The sequence below is a fragment of the Panthera uncia genome (assembly GCF_023721935.1).
Source record: "Panthera uncia isolate 11264 chromosome C1 unlocalized genomic scaffold, Puncia_PCG_1.0 HiC_scaffold_3, whole genome shotgun sequence".
Taxonomy (NCBI): Eukaryota; Metazoa; Chordata; class Mammalia; order Carnivora; family Felidae; genus Panthera; species Panthera uncia.
In genome coordinates, this window is record NW_026057584.1 from 78,954,019 (window position 1) to 78,976,812 (window position 22,794).

At 38.9% G+C, this 22,794-nt stretch overlaps 1 non-coding gene across 1 annotated transcript; it reads right to left on the reverse strand.

Annotated features, from left to right (window-relative positions):
- Window positions 1-8,518: 8,518 nt before the first annotated feature.
- LOC125911989 (U6 spliceosomal RNA) lies at window positions 8,519-8,622 on the reverse strand. Its single transcript, XR_007454563.1, has one exon. It is a non-coding gene; the product is annotated as a U6 spliceosomal RNA (small nuclear RNA).
- Window positions 8,623-22,794: the final 14,172 nt, after the last annotated feature.

Consider the following 22,794-nt stretch of genomic DNA (forward strand, 5'->3'; position numbering starts at 1 on the left):
AAAAAATAAATAAATGAGGTGTGCATATTTGGCCCCCAGTTTTGCTGATTCCCTGGGATAGCCTTGGTTATAAATTGAACATAAGTAGGTTTTTGACCTGATATTTCTTGGCTATAGCATGTAATCTAGTCGGTCCTTCAAGCTATGGGATTTCTAGTACCAAGGGGTCAGCTTACTTGTTTAGTAAAGGGCCAGACAATAAATATTTTAGGCTTTGGGTCCCTAGTACTACTGTACTACTCAACCTTATCGTTCTAGCGTGAAAACAGCCACAGACGATTTGTATACAAATGAGCATTGTTGGGGCATCTGCATGGCTCAGTCAGTTAAGCATCCAACTTCAGCTCAGGTCATGATCTCAGCGTTTGTGAGTTGGAGCCCCACTTCGGCTCTGTGCCCCATTCCAGGCTCAGAGCCTGGAGCCTGCTTTGGATTCTGTGTCTCTGTCTTTCTCTGCCCTTCCCTCGTGCACACTCTGTCTCTCTCTGTCTCTCTCAAAAATAAATAAACATTAAAAATTAAAAAAAAAAGAAATGAGCATTTCTGTGTTCCAATAAAATTTTATTTGCAAATCAGGAAGCTGGTTGGATTTGGCCAGCTTGGAGTTATTTGACAACCTCTGCTCTAATAGGTCTGAAGTTTCTAGACTCACTATAGGGAGTGAGAAGACAGATCTTGATGGGTCCTGAAAGGCTTTCAGTCTGGAAGAGAACCATGGAAGGGTGGAAAAAAGAGGTCAGAGTTCTATGCTTTAGTCATCATTAGGAGTCTGGGGAAGGAGATATTTGGGAAGTTCTAGTCACAGCAACAGTCCACCGACGTCCCCCTAGAAAGGTTCCAAATCCTCCATGTATGAGAGAATTGGTTGAGCCGATCCTTTTACCACATTCTGTGAGTTCTTTTTACCAAAAATAGAAATCATTTGAAGGAAGTTTCACCTACTTTCTCTGTCCCACTGCCAGTTTGAAAACAAGCTGAACCTCACTTGACATGGTTGTAGATGCCAATGAACATGTATATTTTGAGTTTATACCCCAGAGTGTGATTCAATAGAATTCTGGCCAGGGCAATGTAACTTGTAGGCACGGAGACCTAGAGTTTGAATGGCTCGAGCTTCTGCTTTGTGCATGTGCGCGGGCGCATATGTAACAGAAAGCAATACCATCTGACTAAATGGTAGGCTTAGTGCCAGATGCCACTCCAGCTGAGACAGGCACACAAGCCAGCAAGCTAACCTCAGCCTCCACTTCCTCCTCCTCCAAGAATCTATTAAAAGACAGAAAAGGACTGTTTAGCATCAGAGAGTGGGACATGAAGCTCAAGAGTACATTCTCCAGTGTCAGAAATGCAGCAGCTGCAGCCCCATTTGAATGACAATCCTTGCTGCTGGGGGGTGGGGGGCAGCACATCCCAGAAGTCAGAGAGGGAAATGGCAGGACTTCCAGGATGTGGAGATGAGACAGAAGTGGGACAAGGCGCTCATTATAGAGCCTGGAGACAGCTGCAGGGAGGAGGAAACCTTCTATGCTGCTGTTGGTCCGTGTCTGTCCTCTGTCTATCTCTGAAAATGTATAGCTTGATGATGTTAGGTAAAAGTTAGAAAAAGTAAGTGAAGTGACAAGGACGAAGGCTTTGAGCCATGCTGCAGAAGAGGCAAAAGTCCCAGGGGCTCCGAAGTTTGCCAGTTCTTCCTAATGTTTGCCTTTATAGACACAAAGTGAATTGTTTATCAAGTGAAGAGTATCTTTACATTAAATATACATTATAGAAATTTTCACACTTAAAAGCACATACTAGAATGTATAACAAACTTCTGTGTATCCACTATGCAAACCTACTGAGTACTTGCACATCTACCATACTTGTGTCATTTTTTTAGAAGAAATAAATATTACAGATACAGTTCAAGCCCCCTGTGTATCACGTCTCCTCTGCTGTGTTCTCAGAGGCAACTGCAATAGTTCCTGCATTTGGTGTGTATCTTTCCCAAGCACACTTTAAGCTTTTATACATGCTTAATATACACAAATAATCTATAGACAGTTTTTGCGTGTTTTTACTTTTTATAAAAATAGTATTATAGCATATATGATATATATGTATATTTTATATATGTTTATATATATATATATATATAAATGGTTTTCATATATATATATATATATATATATATATATATGGTTTTCAGCCTGCTTTTTTGTGTATCTTATGTTTTGAGAAACTTCCTGTATTGGTATCTAGAACCTTAGTTCCTACATTTTAACTTTTGTATGGTATTCTGTTTTATGAATATACACAGTTAAACTGGAGAATGGACATTCATTAAATATTGAAAAAGGTATTTTACTGTTGGGCACCTGGGTGGCTCAGCCAGTTAAGAATCCAACACTTGATTTCGAATCTGGTCATAATCCCACGGTTTGTGAGTTTGAGCTCCACGTCGGGCTTTGCATGGAGTGTGGAGCCTGTTTGAAATTCTCTCTCTCTCTCTCTCTCTCTCTCTCTCTCTCCCCTCTCTCCTCTCTCTCTCTATCCCTCACCCACTTATGCTTTCTCTCTCTCAAAAATAAATAAACTTTAAAAAATTGTTTTTTTTTTACTGTATTTTACTGTTTCTTATGCTTCATACTGTTTTATGCTCTGAGTATATAGAAGTGAATAAATAGACAGTTTTCTGCTCTCATGGAATTGACCCTCGTGGAAGGGGAGAGTGAAGAGGAGAGGAGATGCAAATTTAGAAACCCTCTTGGGGGCACCTGGGTAGCTCAGTCAGTTAAGCATTCTACTTTGGCTCAGGTCATGATCTCGCCGTTCATGAGTTTGAACCTTGCCTTGGGCTCTGTGCTGACAACTCAGAGCTTGGAGCCTACTTCAGATTCTGTGTCTCCCTCTCTCTCTGCATCTCACCCGCTCACCCTCTGTCTCTCTCTCTCAAAAATAAATAAACAATAAAAAATTAAAAAAAAAAAAGAAAGCTTCTTGGAGGAAGGCCTTTCTGAGTTGGAAAGTTTTGAATGAAACCAAGTGGTTTCTAAGTTTTTGTCACCATAAAAAATGCTGTAGTCATGTGGTCTGACACAGCATAGACAATGCTGTAGGCACATATCTGTGACCACTGTGGGTATCTCTTTGTGAAAGTAAAGGCACACATTCCTGGGCAGGGTTGTGTAACATTTTTTGTGTATAGAAAATGAAAAAAATATATATGGCATACTTATGGAATCAGGTGAGTATCCAGAAAGAATCAACACAGGACTTCAAGCCACTGTCAGCCCTTCCCTCCCCACCTGTCCCCAAGGCTCCAGGATCAAAGTCCCAGCACACAAGTGACCTGTGCAGAGCTCACAGTGCCATCTGTGGGAAGTCCTGCTCTAGGATGGAAATCCTGGACAAAGGAATGGAAGTATCTTCAACCTTAGAAGATAATGCCAACTATGTCTTCCCCAAAGTGCCTTTACCAATTTCCACTGCCCTTCAACAGCACACAAAACTTTCCATTTCATCATTTCACCAGAAGGTGACATTATGAACTTTTAAAATTTTGCCAAATCTGTTTATATTTGCTTCTCCATAATTATTTTTCACCTTGAACACCTTTTTTTAAAAGTTTATTTACTTATTTTGAGAGAGAGAGAGAGAGAGAGAGAGAGCATGTGTGCTCACACATGCAAGTGGGGGAGGGGCAGAGAAGAGAGGTAGAGAGAATCCAAAGCAGGCTCCACACTGTCTGTGCAGAGCCCAACAAGGAGGTTCATTCTCATGGAACCATGAGATCATGACCTGAGCTGAAATCAAGAGTTGGACGCTTTAATCAACTGAGCTACCCAGGAGTCCCTGAACATCTTTTCATAAAGTAATTAGTCAATGTTGTTTCCTTTTCTGGTATTTATATCTTTTTTCTCCATTTTTCTACTGTGCCATCAGTTTTTTTCTTATTAATGTCTGGAACTACTTTATATAATCCAGTTACTAATCTTTTGTCAGTTGTATGCAGATATCACCTCCCTGTCTGTGGCTTGTCTTCTAATTCTGTTTATTAGTACTTTTTGTTCTGTGGACATCTTAAACTTTGTTGTAAAATCTGGTCATATTTTCTTTTAGGGTTTGTTCATTTTTGTCCTGTTTAAGACTCCTTCCCTGTCTTGAGGTCATGTGGTAGTCTTGCATATTTTCTTATGAAAATTTTCCTGTTTGCATCGAAGGCTTAACTTTGTCTGGCATTGATTTCCTGAGGTTCACATTAATGAGGTTTATTTATTTATTTTTTTGTGGTGACTACTGGTCCTGTGACCACTTACTGAATTATCCTTCATTTCCCCATTGGCTTACAGACCACCTTCCCAGGCATGCAAGCCTTCCTTTTGCAATGTATGCTCCTTTATTTGAGAAAAAGGTCCCGAGAGCAACATGTAGCACCTTGATATGAGGTTTCTTGATGGCCTGTGAGTTGGCTCTTGTGCTGCCCGACACAACAGCCAGGAGAAATGCCAGTGCTGGAGGGAATCTCTCTTTGAGCATTTATGACTTATGGTGATTTAGCTTTGGGAGAACTTTTTGACTCAAGACCTATTTAAAAAATTTAAGTGAATTAGTCATGCCAAAGCTCACGTGCTATTATGAGCTCCAGCCTCAGAACTTCAGAATGAATCTCAGCCAAAATACAGTGCGTGCCCTGTAGTTCTCTACAGACTAGAGCCAACCATCAAATTTCATATATTCCAGGTTTGAGAAATGTAATTAGTTGACCTACAGTAAACACACTTTATCACTTATGGGTGTTTTGCTCTGTTTCCTGCAAACTGTGAGACACGTGCATTATAATCCTCATACATTATTAAAACAGTTTGTTTTCTTAAAAAAAAATAGCTTGGCAGAATAATATTGGAATTAAACCAGAAATTCAACTTTCTGGACTTAAAAATGGCACAAATCCAAACCAAGATTCAGAAGAAAAAAATAAATGAAATAACAACCCTCAGCTATTTAAATTAATATACCACCACCACAACAAATTAGCAATTTGAAGAAAAACTTCACAATAACCTTACGGTAGAGGTTTCTGTTAGTGGAAATACCATGGAAATGGTAACAAAGGAAAAGAGAGTGGAATCAACCCTTTACTGGACACCTAGTATCAATCAGTCACCACAGAAAGCACTTCTATATATCCTGTGCCATTGAAAACTTATCACAGCCCTCAGACAAATTTTAAATTTTCCACTTTAAGGATGAGAAGATAATATTTAAAAATCTTGGTAAACCCGTCAAAGGTGCAGAGCTGGTAAGCAGTAGTGTAGGGATCCAGATTCAGATCCAATGTTGCCCAATGGCTTTGCTCATCCATTCTCCACCATGGTTTCTGATTCTAGCCCTTGGCTGTGTTACTGTGAGGAGAATCATTCAAATAGCCTCATTCGTTTCAGGACCAGGAATCAAGTTGAAGCTTGGGACCGGAAATGCGTGACATCTCTGAGGCTGTCCTAAGTTTCCTCTGGAGTAGACCCAACCTCTGGCTGACCTCAGAACCACCCAGCCTCTGACCTGACACTCAAAATTCACCCAGAATTGTGGCATCCTGTCATCCGGTCATCTTTAAGCTGGGTCAGTGTGACTCCATTCCATATTATAAGCCCCATGATCCTCCCCAAATCTCGAGGGCCAGATATACATTGGGATATAGGATGTTGAGTTGTAGGAAAATAACATAAATAATAAAAATAATAAATAACAAAAAATAATACCAATTATTGCAGAAGACGTCTACAGGTGTGAAGCAGCAACTTGTAACCTTATAATTATATTGGTATTTCTGATGTGGAAGAAATGAATATTCGTATTAAATAGGGTAAAACAAGAAAGTAAATAGGACTGTCAGTTCAGGTAAGACTTTGCTGCTATATGAGTTAGAAAGACTTTTGGTGTAGAGTTTTGAGGATTTCAGAATTACAGATTCTGTGCCTGGTTTTTTTTTTTTGTTTTTTTTTTTGTTTCTTTTTTTAAACAGGATGCTTCTGGAAAACTATACTGTTACCATTTGCAGGGGAGTAAAAGAGTAAATATGACATAAACCTTAAATCATATTTTGCTATCAACAAAACTTTTCACACATTATTTCACCCCCAGAGTTACAATGTGAGAGATTTTTATTCTGTTTTATTGATGAGGCTGTTCAAGTTCAAAGAGCTTGAGAGTCTTGAAGAAAGTCACATAGCCAGAAAATAGTAGGACTGGAAAACACTTATATCCTCTGAACTCTGTATGAAATCTGACCAAATCTATAGGTTCTATTTCCAATTTCGCCCCTTTCTGCTGTGGGACCTTGCAAGCCACTCAAGCAGGAAAAACCCAGTCTCCCTCCCAGGTTCCTTCTTTACTCTCACATGACTGCCACATTCACAACACTTCTGAAGCCAGCTATGCAGGGTCTTTTCCCACACTAAGCAATTCTGGAGATAACATCTGATCTCACATGTTAAGGGCCCAGTTAAAGGGGGTTAAGTATTCCCCCCAGTTCCAATACCAATTGCAAGTCTAGGTTGTTACCTGTGCTTCTGACTGATCAGCTATGAATTAGAGGTTCCTACTACCCCCTCTTTATATTTGATTAATTTGCTAGAGGGGCTCACAGAACTCAAGAAAACAATTTACTTACTATTTATAAGCTTCTTATAAAAGTATATGATAAAAAGATACATATGATGGTAGAGATGCAGAGCAAGGTCGGTAGAAAGAGACCTAGAACTTCCATGCCATCTCCCGGCACCTCCGTGTGTTCACCAACCCGGAAGCAGACTCACTTCCAACCACATACATTTGGGATTTTTATGAAGGCTTCATCATGTAAACATGATCTATCATGAACTTCTTTTCCAACCCCGCTTCCCTCTCTGGAGAATGTGGGGGTGTGGCTGGAAGTTCTAAGCCTCTTTTTTTTTTTTTTCCAAGCCTCTAATCATGGCTTGGTCTTTCTGTTGATCAATGCCATCCAGGAGTCACCTCATTAGAACAAGAGACCCCTATCACCAAGGAAATTCCAAGGGACTTAGGAGCCCTGTGTCAGGAACCAGGAGCCCAGTGTCAGGAAAGACCAAACATTAGAACAAAGGATGGTCCCTGTGCTCTTATCACTTAGGAAATTACAACGGTTTTAGGAGCTCTGTCAGAAACTAGGAACAGAGACCAGTTATGTGTTTTCTATTATCTCATACCCCTAACCCTCACCAAAGTTTGGTTTCCTTGTCTATAACCTAGAGACAATTAGCTTTCTGCCTAATTCAAAAGATTATATAGCACAATATAATCTGTTGTGCTATGCAAATGTAAGATCTTACTACTGTACACCTGCATAGGTTGGCTCAAAATCTGCATGTGGCTTTGTCAGGACAAGGAGTATTATCTGTGACTCCCTGGGGAACTCATCGGAACTTATAGAATGGCCCAGAAGGGGACCTGTCCTCTCCTGCTGAGCCTAAGCCTGTAGCCACAGCTGCAAAGTTCTCATGTTTTTTAAACTTTCAGCTGATCCCTGAGCACATTCCATTCCCATGATGTGCAAATTTTAAAGGACATTTGCCTTCAAGCATGCTGGGAAAAATAGATTGAAGCCTCTTTTTTCAGCCTTTGGACCTTGGAATATATAATTCAGGTAATAATATATCACATGTTTTACTGTACATTTCTGTGTAATACAGCAATAGATATTTGGGTGGAAGTTATCTTTCTTTTCAATACAGTTTTCTCAGGACCACATGTAAAAGCAGCTGTCCCAAAACCTGCTTCGTGGAAAAACTCTTTAAAAGGGTGTCCAGAAAAATGCAAGAAAGATCATTATTATTGCAGAAATTCAATTGAAATATTGACCAAACCAGTTCCCACCTACATATTTTGCAAGTTACCACTTGTCCTATAACATCACAGGACAAATTGGGCATGGCTTTATTATCTCAACACTGGGATGATGTAAATGTTACATTACACTTGTCATTTACTTCCTTCTAATTTTACATACACACCAAATTTCACATAAACAAATAATATCTCGTGTGTATGTGTGTGTGTTTCTATATATCTATAGTACATATACATATATATGTATTGCATACATGTATCTATTATACATAGATATATGCGTGTCGGTATACATACATTATATGAGTGGTTATTTATTCAACAAACATATATTAATTACCTCATGTGAATCAACTACTTATATGAGGCATTGGGTATAGAAAAAGAGAATATAACCTAAAATCCTAACCTCCAGCAGACATTCATGAAAATGAGTAATTTGATTAGTAGAAGAGCATTATCACTGTTTTACTGAGAGCCCAAGGAAATCACATATATAGGTATATACTCAATTACAGAATCTAGGACTATAGAGATACTACTTTATATTTTTAAATATGGAATTTTGTATATAGTATATGCTTTTTAAATTTGTATATAGTATATGCTTAATTTCTATTTTGTTGATTAATACTGGTTGGTTTAAAAAGTCTGGAATGTGTTCATCTGGAAAAGTGATCAAACTTTGTATTTGCATATCATCCTGGTGCAGGAGCCATGCTAATGCTCTCCGTGTCATTCCAACTTTAGTTAGATGTGCTGCCAAACGAGCATTCAAACTTTATGTTTGAAGGTAATGCTTCCTGGAGCGATTTCTGTATAAGACCAATCTAAATTAATGCTTTTTTTTTTGAGAAAGAGAGAGGAGAGTGCAAGCTAGAGAGAGGGGCAGAAGGAGAGGGAGAGTGAATCTCAAGTAGGCTCCACTCCCAGCGTGGAGCCCAAGGGGAAGCTTGATCATAACCCTGGGATCATGACTTGAGCCCAAGTCAAGAGTTGGCCACTCAACTGACTGAGCCACCCAAGTGCCCCTCCCCCGCAAATTAATGTTTTTTAAATCCAGATTGTGCAGACATTAGGTTGTCTTTTCATTTATTAATAACTTCTTAAATTCCCAAAAAATAGCAATTATAATTGGCTCACACATGTGAAAGTTTAAATAAAAAGAAAGAAAAGTTACCAATTAAAAATATAGATGTGATTTCAAAATGTTTCGGTCATTTCTTTGCTAACATTCTCACATTCCCGGCCAGTCTTTTGTCTTTGGGGCTGGATATACCAACTCATATCTCTGTTGCTTATTGGAAATTTTTATAGGAGATAAGATGGGAAGAGAGGTTGCAATTCTTTAAAAAATATTTAAGTGGAGGATTATCTGTGGATTTTAGTGAACCTTGGGTAACTGAAGTTGACTCTGATGGCTGAGACAAAAAAGGCCAGGAGTGTACCTTGAATGGGATAATAGGGAGAGGAATTCTCGAAAGTATTCAGTTAGTGACCTTGGCTTTTCTTAGCATTATGTGTTGGTAGGGTTGTGTACAGAGACAGAGTTGTCACTATTAATTTCTGTTTATGAGACATTCCAAAGATATTGTCGAATAAAAATAATAAACCAACATTGTTATTTTCAGGTATGTGAGCTGTAAAGCTGACACTTTAGCCCTCTGGCCATTTTTCAAGACATTACCTAATACATAACCTCATAATGATGACTAGAGGGAAACATTTTCAAAAGCACAGTCATAAAGTGCTTCGATAAAGCCCACCCTAGGTCTTGTAGCAAAACCTAGACATGAATGCCTCCTAAGAGGAGTTGGGGGCACCAGATGTGTCTGCCATTGCAGCAGTATCATTTATATCTTTCAAGATTCTCCATTCCACTTTGGGACAGACATCCTGGCAGGTAAACTATGTGACACAAATTTTACCTAATCCTGCCCCAGGGAAGAAAGAGCCTGTTGAGTAGTTACAGCAGATAAAACACTGTTGCCCTCTTTATCTTTATGCAGGAGGAAAATTACCAGCCAATAACCTCACTCTTGCTTTGTGCCTGCCAGAGGTCCAATCCCCTAGGAAGGGGTAGGGGTGGGACACATGGACCCCAGAATGAAAGAATGGCCAGTCAGGACACACTGGGCAACTGCAGAGGGCTGCATTGCTGGCACTTCTGCCAGAATCAGATGTAAAAGAGAGCTGGAGAAGGGACTGTAACTGGCAAGTGCTGGTGTGCGGCTATTTTCTACTTGTACTCAGAGAGTAAAAACTCTATCTGCCTCATAACAGTGGCATCCGCAAGAAACATCTCTATGGGCTCAATTTTCTTCAATTGTGACTGGTCTTCTTTTTCTTGCTTGGTCATTTCTTATCCTACATCCCACACTTCTGCCCCTGCCATTTCCAATCCGAAGCTCCTGAAGTTATCCAAGATGGTGGTTCTTGACACCAGTTGTACATTAGAGTCACCTGAAGAGCCTTAAAAAGAATACCTACACCTGGGCCTCATTGTGTACCACTTCTAATTCAGATGGTCCAGGCATATGTAAAAAATCCACCAATGTGTAGCCAACATTAACAACCTTTGACCTAAGGAGTTAGGGCTTTTTAAAGTAAACAATTAGTGGATAGTAATGTTTCTGGATATGGGAGTGTGTGAGATAGATAAATCTGGTGACATTTTGCAGGGTATATTGGAAGGGGAGAAACTGGAGGCGGAAACCATGGGTTTATCAATTCCATCAACATTCGAAGGAGAATCACTCATGGTGGCTGAAATGTCAATGCTGATGAAATGGTTCCACTCAAAATCTTTGTTTAAGCCATATTAGACATTGTGTTTAAATGTCATTTAAAATGTCTTTTGCTTTAAAAGATAAAATACTCTTGGAATGCATTTCTATTGAGGAGGTTGTATAATTGACAATGATTTGTACTTGTAGCTAAGGGAAAGTACTTTGTCTATAAATTCTGGGATTAACTTTCTTTCAAACTAAGGAAAGATGCAGATAGCCTCAAACTTATTCTCCATTTTTATGTTAGATGGTGAGTTTCTCCCTCACATTGTCTGACTGGAGGCTAGTGAGGCTTGTTTTAGTCAGGTTGAAGATGGGGAATATAGAGAAGAATCCCATCCATTCACACGGGATCAGAAGCTGTCGGGTTGTGGAAGACACCACTCTGCAAAGGTAGAGAAGATAGAGAAATTGAGAGAAGTTAGTTACAGAACATATTCATGCTGCTGCTATGGAAATACAATAACATGTTCATATTGCTCTCCTCTGCAAAATTGAAGCAGAGAGAAAGAAGTGATTCTAATTTGTCAGCCAAGTGCTAGGAAGGTATAATCATTCATTCAATCAATTCATTCTTTTAAAAAATTTTTATTGATGTGAAATTTCAGCAACATAAAATTAACCATTTAAAAGAGACAGTAAAGGGGCGCCTGGGTGGCTCAGTCGGTTAAGCGTCCGACTTCGGCTCAGGTCACGATCTCGGGGTCCGAGAGTTCGAGCCCCGCGTCAGGCTCTGGGCTGATGGCTCAGAGCCTGGAGCCTGTTTCCGATTCTGTGTCTCCCTCTGTCTCTGCCCCTCCCCCATTCATGCTCTGTCTCTCTCTGTCTCAAAAATAAATAAACGTTAAAAAAAAAAATTTAAAAGAGACAGTAAAAATGTCATTTACTGCATTCAAAATATTGTGCAATAACTACTGCTATCTAATTCTAAAACATTTTTTAGCATCTAAACATTAAGTTATTCTTCAAATATTTAATCATTACCCTATATACAACCCTTTTTGCATCAAGTATAAGAGACTACATAAAGAAAAATAAAACATGGCTTGTGCCCTTAAGACAAAAATTTTTAGTAGGGAGCTTGGCCATTTTCCTCCTAAAATATAAGACAGTATATGATAATTTATATAAAAAACATGACACTAACTAAAGGAGAGTTAATTTCTGATTTGTGGATGCCAGTGGGTTTGAGTGTGAAAAACGGTTTGAAGGAGACAGTATTAGAGATAGGCTTCAAATGATGGGTGGAAGGAGGCAGCATACTTCTGGTAAAAGGAAAATCATGAGCCAAGGAAAGAAAGGAGAGGCATAAGAAATACTCAGGGAGTGTTGAATGACTACACGTGGATGGGACAGGAGGAACAGAATTTCAGACTGGAAAAGCAGGTTGAGCCAATATCATTCTTCATACCTTTGAAGAACTGACAGAGTTTTGGATTTTATTTGCTAAGCAATGAACAGCTATTGAATACTTTTTAAGCAGGAAGAAATATAGACAATGCAGTATTTTAGGGAGATAAATGTGATGACTGGGTAAGGATGGATTAGAGAGAAAGAAATTGTCCCTTTAGGTACTTCTAGCCATGCCAAGGGCACTGTTCTATCAGTATGTAAATTAGAGGATAGAGGCTCCCAATCACCCAAAAGTAAGCTGGTGGTAGCCATAAAAGGTGAAGTTGTTTGTTTGTTTGTTTGTTTAAGTAGTGTCCACACCTAACACGGGGCTTGAATTCATGTCCCCAAGATCAAAAGTCACATTTCCTACTGACTGAGCCAGCCAAGCACCCCAAGGATGAGGTTTTAAGGAAGCTCAACCACCACATGTGCTTCTAGTCTAAGAACCAACCTTGGTTGCCTTGTCTTAGAGACTGTCTAAATAATAGGCCAGTTTTATTGGTAAATCACAGTGCCAGCTTTATAGGTAAATCATGGTCAGGAAGTTAGTAATTGTCCTTTAGTGATACCTCCTCTAGAGAGTCTAGTCTGGGGAAACATGGGTCTCTACTCAACAGGACCTATCTGAACTTTATGCATGCCATACTATTGGTAGTTATGGTTATTCAATTGATAAATCAAAAGCTTATGGTCAGGTGTTCAAAGAATCCTTTAGAACATGGGGTACATAGATTTGTTCCACTGGTCATGTTATTTTCATTCAACAAAAATTTACTGAATACCTACAACGTGTTAGCCCCTCTCCCATACTCACTCAAAAGGCTCTCACAGGGCAGAGAGAGAATATCAAGTCCATTTGCACCATTTCCCTAAACTACAGATGACAGATACATGGCATATTTGCCTCCACCACTGAGCCCGGGTGGTCATCGCACAGCTTCCCACTCACAATCTTTCTCAACACAGAGCTGCAGGCAGCCTCTACATACACTGAGTAGAGGGGGCCTATGGTATGTAATCACTTATTCACATGCCTTCCTTGAAATGAGTAATCTTTTCTTGCTTCTAATGTTAAAATGCCTAAACCAGAGCAATACTGCTTTATCCCTGCCTTCAATGTTAAGTGTTTGCCTTGTCTGGGCCTCCTTTAAGCTAAGAGACTTGCCAAAAAACCGTACATTTAGTCTCTCTTTGATATCCTTGCTAAATACTCCATGTTTATCTACTATTTTTTAGGGTCAATAAAATGTGTAGGATTAGAAAGGGTCTTATGTGACTGAAAAGTTTCACTGGAGACTTCTAGATGCAATGATATTCGAAGATGAGTTTCACCTGGGTATTTTTATGACTCATCCTCTTACCTGCTGGCAGCCCTCAGGCTTCGAATGGTCCTTCTCTCTTCCACAGGTGTCCTCAGCCCTCAAAGTCCCTCTCAAGGGCACTCTTCCCAAAGTTTGGCATCTGGGCCACAAGGAAAATTTTATCTTTGCCCTTCAGTTGTGGAAGTATAGGCTTGTCTTACCTCATATCTGTCCCTTCCCTCTTCCACCAAAAAGAAGAAACTCCAGATATAGCCTTGTTCATTGACATTCTTCTTCTTCTTCTACTTCTTCTTCTTCTTCTGCTTCTGCTTCTGCTTCTTCTGCTTCTCCTCCTCCTTCTTATTCTTATTCTTCTTTTTTTAAGTAGGTTTCATGCCCAGCATGGGGTCCAATGTGGGGCTTGAACTCATGACGCTGAGATCAAGACCTGAGCTGAGATCAAGAGTTGGACACTTAACCGATTGAGCCATCCAGGTGCCCCTGACATTCTTTTGGAAAGAGTCAAATTCCAGTCCTCACTTCTTCTATGTGTTCATAGGTCAGATTCTCTCAGAGTTCCTCCTGAAGCCATCCCTCCCCTTGATCAAGATGAAGGGTTAAGTGCCCCTGATGTCCTCCACGAGCAGGGAAGGATGAATGTTCAGTACACCAATAATTACCCCCTTTAAAGTCTTATCATTAAGCCTTTTAGGCTACTGTATTTTTATCTCTGAAAATTCAAGACAACAGGAAAAGTTATGTCCCATTACATTTCTAATTTTTGTGTGAATTAAAGTTCACACAAAATTTGCAAACTACATGTCTACAGTCCCTTACTTGAAACTTCTTGGAACAGGTAAGTTTCAGAGCTCATGATTTTTCATATTTGATAAAGGCAGTATGAGACACATCATAGATTATGCCACACCCCCCGTAGGATCAGGGGCAGCAGTACTCCATAATCAAATTCAGCAAAATATGTACATATTCACTCAAAGTAGGGTGAATCAAAATGACAGAAGGCCTCTTGTTAGTTCTAGTCAAGTTTGGGCACCAAATGACTTGTGAATGAATGAAAATGAATGAAATCATGCTCTGGTTTCTCTCTTCCTTCTATTCTCCAGCTTTCCACCAATGACTTCCATTGGCCACTAACCAGCACGTGAGAGAGCTTGAGAAGTCTAGCCCTATGGAGTGAGCCTCCCTAGGGAGACAGCAGAGGAGGGAAGGGCCAGAAAAATGATGTGAGGCAAGCAAGTCTGGGAAGGCACACTTACCTATTTCATTCAGGCCTTCCCTTTCAGGTGTCTACCAACCCTGATTTTATGATCCATCCCTCTGCCCTTTCTGTCACCAACATCTCTTCTCAGCTAACTCTGAATAGAGATCAGCATTGAATTGAAAACTAGATAATCTGGGTTCTTATTAGGGGTCTTCAATCATCTCTTACCGTAACTAAAGTTTCTACAATGAGTGAGAGTGCTTTTAGAAAATGCACATAATCATTTTACATCATAAGAAATGTCAGAGGATTGAATCTATGTGAATCAAATATATCTAGTAAAGGTTTGACTCCCAAGATTCAATGTGAATCAGAATGAAGGATATATTAAGTAGTAATTGATAATTTAAAGATTACTGGAAAAAAGTACGATGACCTCTCTAAGCATTTGGTTAAGTCTTTATATGACAGAGACAAAAAAAATCACTAATAAATGCATATTCCTAATGTCCTTCCACCAAAAGAGGTCATGCCCTTCTTGGCCTTCTGCTGTTCAAATCTGGTGTAAAGTACTGATGCAGAACTTACATAGCTGAAAAGACTAAACCAATTTCCTTTAGGAGTCATATGACATTTCATTATGAAGAATAATTCATATTCTTGGTCCTGGGTGTGAATTAGTGAGAAAGCGTGAAGGGAAGATGGGGAGAGAAGGGCCAACACCAGCTCAATGGGGCAAGAGGAAGTCTGATCTTGTGTGGAGAAAACTACGTAGGGGATCAGTGCTGCTCTGTGAACTCTTGGGAAAGAATTGTTAGGAAGTTTTGGTTTTGTATTGTGAATGGCAGACCTCTTTGCTCTCTCCTCATGAGACTTCCCTGTGTTTGCAATTGCTTTTCAATACCTCTTGAGATGTTTCTTTTGTGTATGACACATGCTGAGATAGGTCACAGAATGATCCGATTTTATTAGTTACATTTTTATAACATCTTTTTAAAGTGCTCTTTAGTGCTGCTGTTTAACTTTATCAAATAATTATTCTTTTGAATTTTAAGCAGTGAGTAAAAAAAGCTTGTTAATCTTTCTCTCCCTTAACCAAGGCTCCATTGGAATCCTGGCAATTCCAAACATGTAGGTAGAACCAAAGCAGAACACCTAAGGCAGTCTTTGAGCAGTAAACTTGAAACTGAAACCTACAATGTTCTAGCATGAAAAATCCCAACAAAAAATGTATTTTGTTTTCTAGTTGGTGAACATTCTGTGTTCTTAACTTGGAAACAGGCACACTGAGGTTTTACAGGCCATTCCCACGGATGCATTTCAGTAAAATTTCCTCATTGTTTGTGATGAAGTGTGTGAATGATTCTGGCATCGATGCCTATTAATTTCACACACTCTCCCCTTCAAGTCTGTATGGTCCCAGCCCCAAATCCCATCACAGAACGGCATTGCACCTGGCCCCTCTCTGCAGAATTCACCATGCTGCGTCTTTGACACATGTCTTTGTTCTGCGTGAATGTGTAGCACATCTTCTCCTTTTTTCAACAATTTCAAACATAGATGTTAATTTCCCATCCTTTTTCCAGTTCATTTTGTTTATAGGAAAGCATTTCTGGTTATTTTCTAGATTTTGACTGCGGGCTGATGGACTGATAGGTTCTGCTGGCAAATTTGGACAATTTTCTGTGTTTACATCTGTTTCTTCTCAGGAGCACCCAATGCTAGACTGGCTATTGGCATGCTGCCGATTTCCTTCTCTTTGGCCAGGTCTCTATTTTAAAATAATACAACCTCCACAATTGGCCCTGGAGTAATAATCAACACTTCTCCCAGGTGCATGATAACAGGAGTATGGTAGGGATTTCTTTTTGCTGGAGGTTACCTTCCCAATAGACGTAAGGCATTTTCCTTTCTCCGAAATGACTTAAAATACCTCTGTCATTGCTTTCATTGTCTTGAACCAGTGCTGTGGCTTGGATTGGTTTATCAGCCTTTGCTTTGTTCTTTTCATTGTCTATGCATGAGACCCTGTCAGTTTAGTTGTACTTATGATTCCCTTTGTGTCATCATACTTTTTCAAAAGGTAGTTCTAAATGGACTCCTAAGGATACAACAAGTCATGTCTTGGTGTGTGTTTATGTTTATGGTTTTCACCAAAAAACAGAAACAAAAACAAAAACACAAAACCTGAGGTTTTTGGCAAATAGTACTGATTAAAAGTTATTTGTCATTACTAAAAAGGCATATTACTTAAAGACAGAATATTATTAATGGACAAACTTTGTCAAATTCTAATAATTCTTTATTTTCCATTATCAGTTATAGAGAACCCATGCAGTTTAGTAAGTCTTTAAGATGGTCAAGTTTGAATACGTAACTTCAAGAGGCAGTGTTGCAGAATGGAAAGTACACAGACTCTAGACTGGACAGACTTGGATTCAGGTTGGATCACTTAATATCTCTCATGGGCTCATCTCTCCTTTTATAAAATGGGAACAATAATATTTACTGTGCAATATGTAGTTAAGATACATTCATACATAAAAATGCTTGGAATAGAGTTAAGTACCTCTCAAAATGGTAGCCACTTCTACTTTTATTATTGATTTTTCTGAAAATGTCCTCAGTCAGCCTCACTCAAGTGCTCTCACTGGCATGATTAATTATTATTCTCAAATTTCATAAACCACATTTGGCTTTAATGAAACAATGCATATGTCCATCTGGAAAGCAAGTTAAAAAAATAAATATAATTCTATGGAATGACTAATAGCCCCTTGGGAAGAGCAAAACACTTGGCAGGCTGAGGATTTTTAGGTATAGGACATAGAAATTTTGTCTGGGAATAAACAATCAACGCCTACTTTCTAATTAAAAATGCCAGGAGAAATACATTAATATGTTCAGAGTCTATATTTCCAAGGGTTTGTTTCTGCAACTCCTCCACAGTAAACTTTATTGTACTCAATTTATCTCCTTGGAAAACCAACGCAGTTTGGGGATATGATAGGCCTGAAGGAATATTCCACTTGCTGATTCAACTCTCAAAACTTTTCTAAGATGCATTGTGAATGAGCTTTAAAGAATTTAATTTCTCAGGAAACATAATCATTCTTGCTTGTCTGGATCAAAAACAAAAAGGTGTAAATGGGATAAGGGTCTGTCAATTTGGCAACAGAAGAAACTTACAGAACTCTGTTAGAAATTCCTATAAGACAAATGGTTTCACATCAGCATTGGTCTGACCCTAGGAAAGCAGAGAAAAAATTGAGACAAAAAGAGTTTTATAAGAATTATAATAGAAAATTAAGTTTTATGAGTTATAATAAAGATATTCATGGATGGTTCAATTTTCTGGCAATTCTGTTATTTAAAAATTTTGCATTTTGCGATTAAAATCAAAGCACGTATAAAAAGGTACCTATTTTTAAAAAAATGTGTTTTTCATGTTTAAAGCAAATCTTCTAAACCAAATATTCTTTTGATGCTTCATTATGCATGGGGCTAGAATGGAGCTTTGTTTTCATTAATTCATCATTATTACATCCAAGACTGTGTGTTCTTTTCTTAAGCCTTCCCCATTTACTCTGGGTAAGCACTTTAAACTACTTCACCAACGTTTTAATAAGTTGTACGTAAGTCATTCTACATAAAGCTTCTAATCAGAACAACAGCCCAATGTCTTCTTTTAAATTTTTTAAATGTTTTTTTTTGTTGTTGTTTTTGAGAGACAGAGAGAGACAGACAGAGTTTGAGCAGGGAGGGGCAGAGGGAGGGAGACACAGAATCTGAAGCAGGCTTCAGGCTCTGAGCTATCAGCACAGAGCCCGATGTGGGGCTCGAACCCACGAACTGTGAGATCATGACCTGAGCTGAAGTCAGATGCTCAACCAAATGAGCCACTCAGGCACCCCTACAGCCCATGTCTTAACATGATCTGAAGTTTTGCTGTGGCATTTTTAATGAAAAGTAGAACTCTTCCAATGGGCAGAATTAATTTTCAGACTTCATTTTCAAGGCTCCCAGAGACAAAATATAGATTCACCATTGGTTTTAATGAATGGACATAAGAGTTTCTCTAGAAATATGGGGTAAAACTGGTGCTGAAGGCAGGGAAGAGATTCGGCCCTGGGCAACTGAGAACGCCTGGCTGTGTCAAGGATCATCAACTTTGACATTTAACTACACATTTTCTCCAGAAGGTGGTGCTTGTCAGTCACTCCTGGATGGTTGTTAGCAAGGACTAAAATATATCCTGATTGTTTAAGATTTCCCCTCACTAATAGAAGCTAATGAATACAGAAGCATTGCTAATATGGGAAGAAGATCTAATGTTTCAGCATATCCACAACTCCTATGTAATGAGCACCAAGAAAACTTGTGCTGGATGAACAGGTAGGTGTAGACCAGCCCTTCAGCTTTGGAAAGGGAAAATTCCTGGAATCATAACATTTCAAAATGAACAAGTCTTTAAAGATCATCTGTCCGAAGAGTTCCTAGCAAAACCCTAAGAGGTGTGCGTAAGATTTTGAGTTTGAAGTTATTATATTATTTTGGAATCATTTGCAAAGTTCTTATATGTATGTACTGAGGACAGGGTTGATAGCTTTCATTATATTCCCAGCGATGTCTAAAAAAATAGGATTAAGCAATACTCATTTTAAAGTGGGAGGAAGCTGAATCGCTACATGGTTAAATGATCTGTTTGTGTCTCTTTCAGAATAGCAGTGGCAGAACTAGATGCAGACCCCCGTTGATGTTGCAACTACACAAAATTCCAACAAGTTTCCCTTATTTTTTATAAGTAGAAGCGTTCACAGGGTACTCTGCTAAATTTGTTTCTGTATCCCCTCAAAATAAGTGTAAGGTTAGTTAAATATTCAAAGCTGTTCGCCTTATGCTAATCATTTAAAAAATGCTTAACTGACCAAATGTTTCCGTTTTGATTGATTATGTTGGCATTATCCAGACATAGTCCAAATAACAGCACACTCCCATGACCATGATCCTGTAAATATTCTGGCATCTCCCCCATTACCAATAAAACTATTCAGCACAAGTATGCGGCATAAAAGGGAGAAAAATGGGAAACATATGTCTGAGTTCTCCATGTGAAATCTATAGCCGTTAAGGGAATGATTTGCATTATGTGACCTAAGCATGCAGTTAGCAACCATGGGACCCAGCAAAGTGAAAAAGAAGGAGCAAAGTTGGAAGAGGTATTTCCAAAGGAGACAGGATTACAACTCTTTTTTCTAAACCAAAACAACCCAGAAGCAAAACTAGTGCGAAAACGTATAGGACAAAAGAAATACAGTATCTTGTACTCCTGTGGTATGATATAGTTCCTAAGATTAAGGGTAGGCTGATAAAAAGGCAAATATTCTGAGAAAACCTAGAAACTAATAATTGTTACAAAGTATCTTTAATAATTTGGCCCAAACCTATATGAACAAAAAACTCTCTACAACATTACCCACAAAATAACACCTAAGATCCCACCCAAGTATCACAGGATAACAATTTTTAGCTTGAATGGGGTTCATATCTTTCCTCACCTCTGAGTACTTCACTTCTCCTACCACCAAGAAAGTTTACCCTGTGCCGACTGCATGGAGGAGGAGCCTGGGAATGTGGGCTCACATGATAACATGCAGTCGGGGCATGGAAACTCAAGATGACAAGGTAGATGGAAAGGAGAAGAGAATGCTGTGGGGTAGAAGAAGGAAGGAAAGACTCTGGGGGTGGAGCTGCTAAAAAACAGAAAATGAGATAGATTAATAAGATTGACATGAGCCAGTATAATGGAAACTCTGATAATCTTGAGAGAAATTCTATTAATGCTTGACAATTCCACATTGGGGGATGCTTCCCTAAATGTGACACTCTGGAGGAGGAGGCAAGGGCAGAAAGTAATCAAGGTTTTATGAAAGATTTACACAGGCGAAAAATAAAAGACACAATATTGTCTAAAAAAATGTCCAGGTTGCATGTGTTTATGATATGGATACCCCATGTGTGACCTAATTTTCGCAATGGGTCACTTCACCTTCAATGTGATGGCTATATTTGTCACCACACTTGCCAAAAAGGGAGGTGGTCAGTGTACAGTGGAATCACATCATATTGATGATGATAAGGACTGGGCTAGAAGGAAGTGAAGGGTGGAAGACAAAGGCTACATAGTCAAAACTTAACCATACGTCAATGGTAATTGCAAGTTTCAATGCTTCGTAATACCAGGAAGTGAGTTAAGTTAGTAAATCCCTTCTATATTTGGAATCCCTGCTGCTACATTAGTCAACTATGAAAACAAACTAGACTGATTCTTCATGCTTGTGAAGGTGTGGAGCATAGCAGGTTATAGAGAGTGTCCATGGCCATGAGGGACCGGCTCAATCCTGCCATAAATAGGCAGAGTCTTTGGATGCTCTATTCCCTTTCTTCTCCCATGTCCTGAAACTATTTACTTTAGTGACTTGCTTGCTAGGAAAGGTTTTAAATCAGGGATCACCAAAACAAACAAATAAACAAAAAATTCAGATTGTGATTCAGTGGAAATGGCTCGTAAGGAAGGACTTTATTGTTGAATAAGCTTATCAGCTTGTCATTTAGTGAAAGCAGTCTCCAGGTTTATGTGGCCAGCTGTCCAGAAAATATCCTTCCTGTGGGGCATTCATGTTTAATTGTCAGAAATGAGTTTTAATTACTTGCCACTTTACCGTAACTCCAGTAAGCCATATTGTCTGCTAGGCAGTGGGTGTTATTTACTTACTGTTCACTATCTGCCAGTGTCTTCGTGATTCAGATCAAATCCCACCCAGGTTTGCTTGTGCGGGTTGTTTTCATTCTGTTCAATATTCTGGAACTCCCGACAAATCAGAAACCTATTTCATTGCTTAGGGACTAAATCGATAGTCACATTTCCTGGCTATCAGATACTCTTTTTTTCCTCAAAATTTATAGGAGAGTGCCCCAATCTACAGCAGTTTTTTTTAATTGAGATATAATTAACATATTTATATTAGTTTCAGGTATACAACATAATGATTTGATTTTTGTATGTATTGTGAAATGGTTACTACAGTAAGTCAACATCCATCACCACACATAATTACAATTCTTTTTCTTATCATGAAAGCTTTTAAGATCTATTCTGTTAGCAACTTTCAAATGTATAATGCAGTATTATTAACTATAGTCATCATGTTGTACATTACATCCCCAGGACTTACTTATTTTATAACTGGACATCTGTAACTTTTGACCTCCTTCACCCATTTTGTCCACTTCCCACCCCCTGCTTCTGGCAACCACCAATCTGTTCTCTGTATCTATGAGTTCATTTGTTTTGTTTTGTTTTGTTTTGTTTTGTTTGTTTGTTTGCTTGCTTTAAGATTCTACATATAAGAGAGATCATACGGTATTTTTCTTTCTCTGACTTATGTCACCAAAATGCCCTCAAGATACATCCATATTGTCACAAATGGCACGATTTCCTTCTTTGTATGAATGGATAATATTCCATTGTATATATACCACATTTTCTTTATCGATTCATCTATCCATGGGCACTTTGGTTGTTTCCATACCTTAGCTATTGTAAATAATGCTTCAATGAATATGGTTTTTGTTTCCTTTGGATAAATACCCAGAAGTGGCTTTGCTGGATCACATGGTAATTCTATTTTTAATTTTTTGAGAAACCTCCATACTATTTTCCATAGAGGCGGCACCAATTTACAGTCCCACCAACAGTACCCAAGGGTTCCCTTTTCTTCACATCCTTGCCAACACTTATTCCCTGTCTTTTTGGTAATAGCCATTTTATTTTTATTTTATTTATTTTTTTAATTTTTTAAATATTTTTATTTATTTTTGAGAAAGAACGCAAGCAGAGGAGGGGCAGAGAGAGGGAGACACATAATCTGAAGTAGGCTGCAGGTTCTGAGCTGTCAGCACAGAGCCCAACATGGGGCTCAAACTTGTGAACCGTGAGATCATGACCTGAGCTGAAGTCAGATGCTTAACCGACTGAGCCACTCAGGCACCCCTGATAGTAACCATTTTAAAGGTGTGAGGCAATAGCTCACTGTGGTTTTGATTTGCATTTGACTGATGATTAGTAATGTTGAGCATCTTTTCATGTACCTGTTTGCCATCTGTATGTCTTCTTTGGAAAATGTTACTTTAGATCCTCTGCAGGGCATTTTTTGTACCTTCAAAAATCCCACCATGA